The following is a 6,102-nucleotide window of genomic DNA, read 5'->3' as shown; positions in this document are numbered from 1 at the left end:
TGGTGGCGCACGCCTTTAATCCCAGCACTTGGGAGGCAGAGGCAGGCGGATTTCTGAGTTCGAGGCCAGCCTGGTCTACAGAGTGAGTTCCAGGACAGCCAGGGCTATACAGAGAAACCTTGTCTCGAAAAACCAAAAAAAAAAAAAAGAACTGTAAATGCTGAGAATGTAGGCCTAACAACAGAGCCCTTACCTAAAATGTGGTAGACCCTCAGTTTGATCCCCCGTTCAGTATATATGTATACTAAATACTATGTCTAGTTAGTAAGCTTGAATCGGCCATTCTGAAACTATCCTATACAGTATAGGTTTGCAAAAGTCAGTGGAAACATTGAGGAGTGTGTGAGCTGGTTTCTCACAGGTGTGGAAGTGTGGAGACAGGCAGGCTAGTGTGAGCACTGGACTGCTGGTCTGAGAAGAGATCCATACTATACTCCAGAACAGCACTTGAGAGTAACAGACAGTGGGTTCATACTTGGGCTAGCATTGATAGAAACCTCACACTCTGTGGCTTTTTATCTGCCCGTCTACAGTCCAACCTTGGCACATTCTCTCACACAAATATTCTAGTGCTGTGGACAGAACCCAGGGCCTTGCACATGCTGGGCAGAGTTCCACCACTGAACTGCATTCCAAGCTTGGCCTCTCTATTAAACTTCAAAGATGACCATCTGCCAAAAGGCCCTTTTTAGTTTGAGACTTGGAACAATAGCAAAGTAAACATCCAAGGCCAGTGGATGAGTCAGATGTTTCCCTGTGGCGAAAGAAGAAATGAGTTGAACCTTTCTGGAGCAGTAAGGGGATCCGCAGGCTCACTGGACTGTTTGGAAGGTCTACGGTCTCTCTGGATCTAGAGTTCAAGGGACATCATGGGAGCACTGTGCTCTTTATCTCAGGCCTCTTCTGCTGATGGACATCTCTACACACCTGATTCTAAGGGTGGACTACTCTTTTCTTTTGTTTTTTGGGGGGTTTTTTGTTGTTGTTGTTGTTGTTGTTGTTGTTGTTTTCAAGACAGGGTTTCTCTGTGTAGCCCTGGCTGTCCTGGAACTCACTCTGTAGACCAGGCTAGCCTCGAACTCTCGAACTCAGAAATCCGCCTGCTTCTGCCTCCCAAGTGCTGGGATTAAAGGCGTGCGCCACCACTGCCCAGTGGGTGGACTACTCTTAATCCAGGGAGATGGGCCACTTTCTTCAGCAGCCTCTGAAATCACAGGAATTGGGGCAGGATTCTCAAAGGGAAGCACCAAGAAGAAAGGTTGGCGTGCGTGCGCGCGCACACACACACACACCAATGAGCTTCGCTACTTGTCCTTGCTTCAGACTCCCTAAAGTTCTGGTTTCTGTTTAAGCCTCCCAAGTGGGGATACATTTTCAAACAATATCGAATAAATCTAGACTAACCACTTTGACCTATGACCAACTCCTGTGGGGATGGCCAGCCCTCATACAACTGGCTAGACCTGAACCCATTTTCTGGTATCATCTACCCCCATGGACTATGCAGCGTAGAAACTGATACAAGCCCAGAGACTGTCATTTAAAATCCCAAAGACCTTCAAAGTGGTCCGCTATCGGTCAGTTTCTCCTCAGTGGGCCTTCCCAGCAGCACCCGTTCTCAGGCAGCAAGTCTCTAAGACAGGTGTCTGAGTCTACTTGCTATAGAACTCTTTCTGGTCCAGTCTTCAAGCCTGTCCTTAAAAGAAGGGTTAAGGCTCCCACTTCAGGTAACCATTCAAGTAGTTTGGTTGCGTCTTGGCGTGTTTAATGTTGCCAATAACGAGAGATTTTTTTTTGGGGGGGGGAACGCGAGTACATATCGTGCTACAATTAGTTCCTTGAAAACTCAGTCGCTCGCTGAGCGGTCAGGCAGAGACTCCACTAGGCTTTTTTCCCTCCTGCCTAAGGATCTCCTACGGAGAGCTGCAACAATGCCCAAAAGAAAGGCTGCAGGTGATGCGAGCCAGGAGCCAAAGAGAAGATCAGCCCGACTGTCTGCTATGCCTGTGCCCTTTACACCGGAGTTGAAACCTAAAAGAGCATCAACTTCAAGGAAAACGAAGATCACAAATGTCATGGAAGAAAACAAAGATGCAGGTACCACAACAGTTCCTGAAACCAAACCAGAAGATGTTAAAGAAGAATACAACATGGAAAACACTGAAAATGGAGAAGCCAAAATTATTGAGTCATCTATTCCTAAAATGGAAGTTGAGGAAGTAAAAGCACAGATAAATGAAGACACTGAAGAAGATGGAGGAGAAAAGAAAGAAGCAGTGGCAGCAGAAGGCAAAGATGATGAGCTAGAAGCAAACATTCAAGATGTGGAGAAAGATGAAGATGGAAAACAACAGGAAGATACAGGTGAGGCAGTGGAAGACAGAAAGAGGGAAGAAGAAGGCCTAAAAGAGAAACCAGGTGCAGCTGAAAGTGAAGATGCAAAGGAGGCCAAAGATGATGAAGAGAAAGGAGACAATGAAAAAGAAGGAGAAAATATCAAAGAAGAAGATGATGGAAAGAAGGAAGAAGAGAAAGATGACAAAGAGTGTGAAGCTGAAACAGAGGAAGAAGTAAAAGAACAGAAGGAGGAAACAGAGGAGGAGGATGGGAAATGCAAAGAGGAGGAAACAAAGGAAGATGGAAAGGAAGATCTGCATGAGGAAGATGGAAAGGAAGATCTGCATGAGGAAGACGGAAAGGAAGATCTGTATGAAGAAGAGGGAAAGGAGAAGGATGATGGAAAAGAGGAGGATAGAAAGGAGGAAGAAGAGCAAGAGGTTGCTGCAGGTGAAGGGAATAATGAAAACAAGGTGGAAGCAGAAGAAGCTGAAAACAAAGACTTCAAACAAGATGGGGAGACAGAGGAGACTCTGAGTATTGTCTAAAACTGCCCTCTGTGAGATCATAATTTGGTAACACGTACCTTCCTGTTGTAATGTTAATAGAGATAAATATTTTTATCAGATTTTTTTTTTTTTTTTTTTTTTTTGGTTTTTCGAGACAGGGTTTCTCTGCGTAGCCCTGGCTGTCCTGGAACTCACTTGGTAGACCAGGCTGGCCTCGAACTCAGAAATCCGCCTGCCTCTGCCTCCCACAGATATTTTATAAACAGTGCTTTTCTTTAGCATCATTCAATCTTGGATCATCATCATACAGGTTATTAGTTGCAAAAATGCCTAACATGACACATTTATACATTTTGTGATTATAGTAGTGCAAAATATAAAATGTATACTTGCAACTTTGTGAATTTCATTGTGTGTAAGTTATGTATTAAATCTTTGAGTTTCAATTTTATTCTTATACGTGGTAATTTTGCAGAGTAGGAGAATTCCAAAAGAAAGAGTTTGGCACAACTTTGCTGTAGTTCTCTAGGTTGCTTTTATAAAGAAGGTCAACTACTTTCAGGTAATGCTAAGAGTTAGAATTGTCATTACCAAATACAACTGTATTAGTAGCTTGGAAAGAATATAAAATTTTAATTTCATTTTTGAAGAAATTTGAATGTCTATTTCAGGAGGGCAGTTTTGATTATATGTGTATGCACAAAGTTTTGCTGGATTTATCATAATAAAAAGAGTTATACACACACACACACAAAAAGAAGGGTTAATTAATTCATATGCTGGGTGTTCAATTTAGTATTTATGGCTAATAGCTCCCTACCTAATTGGGACCATTGCTGGTCTGTGTCTGGACTGGCTGTGCTGAACTGGGCCGAGCTGAGCCAGGCTGAGCCAAGCTGAGCTGAGCTGGTGGAGGGCTGTCTAGCGAGTGAGCAGGGTGCTGGAGAGGTTCTGGCAGTAAAGCTTCCACAGAGTGGTCTCTTCCCAGGCAGTGTTACAGTTCTTGTGACAGAAGCTCTCAGACGACGGATGGAGTAATTCTCACACAGACCTTTATTCCTTCTAGATAGGATCTTATATACAGTTTTGGGATGGATTGGGTCTGACAGCAGGTGCTTCCTATTGGCTTGGCCTGAGATGCCTCATCTACATGAGGGGGTGACTTGTGTGCGCGCATGCGCACTGTCCCTACGTGACTGATGGCCACAATTCTCTTTATGGGGGGCTGTGGCTATGTGACTGGAGTCTGGACTTGGGAACAGGCAAAGCTCCTACTCTCCCTTCTTGGTCTCCAGGGCTTCAAGCTCTAGCTCGACCTTATCAGGCTTCCTCTCACAGTCCACAGCCCCACAGACTATCTCGGCCTTTGTTGGAGGAACTTTAGACTCTACACCCCTATTCTTCCATACCCAGGTGCTAAGGAACCTACTCTATTTCCAGGTGTACTAAGTGGTTATGTGTGTCAACTTGACACAGGCTGGAGTTATCACAGAGAAAGGAGCTTCAGCTGAGGAAATGCCTTCATGAGATCCAGCTGTAAGGCACTTTCTCAACTAGTGATCAAGTAAGGAGGGCCCATTGTGGGTGGTGCCATCCCTGGGCAGGTGGTCCTGATTCTATAAGAAAGCAGGATGAGTAAGCCAGTAAGCAGCACCCCTCCATGGCCTCTGCATCAGCTCCTGCCTCCAGGTTCCTGCCCTGTGTGAGTTCCTGTCCTGACTCCCTTTGGTGATGAACAGCAATGTGGAAGTGTAAGTTGAATAAATCCTTTCCTCCTCAGCTTGCTTCTTGGTTATGGTGTTCCATTGCAGCAATAGAAATCATAACTAAGACACCAGGCATAAGCCGGGCAGTGGTGGCGCATGCCTTTAATCCCAACGCTTGGGAAGCAGAGGCAAGTGGATTTCTGAGTTCAAGGCCAGCCTGGTCTACAGAGTGAGTTCCAGGACAGCCAGGGCTACACAGAGAAACCCTGTCTCGAAAAAAAAAAAAAAAAAAGATACCAGGCATCATTCTGAAGGCTGTAAACCCTGTATCTTTGTGCATGTAAAACAGTATAGAACTCTTGCCTAGCACGTGGAAGGGCCTAGGGCCAGTTCTCATTTTCTCCCAACCCCTCCATAAAAAGACTCATCAGCACCTAGGGAGTCTGAAATACAAGTACACAAGAACCATGTTGAGTTTATATTTAAAATGCAGATTCCTGGGGCCTAGGAGAAGGCTTGGTGGGTAAAATGCTTGCTAAGCAAGCATAAAGCCCTGAATTTGGATCCCCAGCAACGGTATAAGAAGGGGAACCATGAGTGTCTGTAATTCCTGCGATGGGAAGGTGGAGACATGTGGATCCTTAGGTCTTACCGGCCAGCTTGCCCAGCTGAACTGGTGAACTCCAGGTTTAGTGAAAAACCCTATCTCAAAAAGTAAAATGGAAGGTGTTGTGACCCACTCCTGTAATGAAGATCGGGAGTTCAAGACCTACCTCAGGTGTAAAGCAAGTTCAAGGCCAGGTTAGAATACAGGAAACCCCTTCACCAAAAAGTGGAGAATAATTGAGAAAGACACCTCACATAGATCTCTGGCTTGCACACACGTGCGAGTACACACACGCACACACACACACACTGTGTCTGTGATAAAAGTTGTGGCGAGCAAAGGGAACAGCCAAGTCCCAGGGTCCTGAGGCTGGAAAGTGACCCAAGAATAATCAGCCAGTGAAAGTGAGAGCAAGAGCCTAGAAAGGCGGCAGGTCCTCCTGTGGGATACGGAGACTGTGTTTCTGTCTAAACTACAAAGTCTTACGTTGGGAAAAATAAATCTGATTTTCCATTTAAAATTTAAAAAAAGAGCGGGGCCAGAGCGAGAAGGAGAAGGGAAGGGGAAAAGAGAAGAGAGGAGAGGGGAGGGAGGAGAGGGTATGGGAGGGAAGAGGAGAGGAGAGGAGAGGAAAACTGCTCTGGGCTAAAGAAATGTCTCTGCTATTAAGTACATTAATTGCTCTTCCAATTGATTGCTCTTCCAGAGGACCTGAGTTTGGTTGTGAGAAAAGATGGCTACGAATCATCTGCAGCTCTGTACCCAAGGAATCTATCGCCCTCTTCTGGCCTCCTTGGGTACTGCATGCATGGTGTGCACAGGCGCTAGCAAAACACCCACACACATAAAACAAAAATAAACAAATCTTTATTAAAAAGGAAGGAAAGTGGCCGGGTGGTGGTGGCGCACGCCTTTAATCCCAGCACTTGGGAGGCAGAGGCAG

The 6,102-nt window shown here is 45.4% G+C and overlaps 1 pseudogene; it reads left to right on the top strand.

The window, feature by feature from the left end:
* The first annotated feature begins 1,866 nt into the window (after window positions 1-1,866).
* Window positions 1,867-2,885, top strand: LOC114615957 (annotated as a pseudogene).
* The last annotated feature ends 3,217 nt before the right edge of the window (window positions 2,886-6,102 follow it).

Source organism: Grammomys surdaster, unplaced genomic scaffold (assembly GCF_004785775.1).
Source record: "Grammomys surdaster isolate TR1022 unplaced genomic scaffold, NIH_TR_1.0 209609, whole genome shotgun sequence".
In the NCBI taxonomy this organism is placed as follows: Eukaryota; Metazoa; Chordata; class Mammalia; order Rodentia; family Muridae; genus Grammomys; species Grammomys surdaster.
The sequence above is the reverse complement of the archived record's forward strand: the minus strand, read 5'-3'. Positions and strand labels throughout refer to the sequence as shown.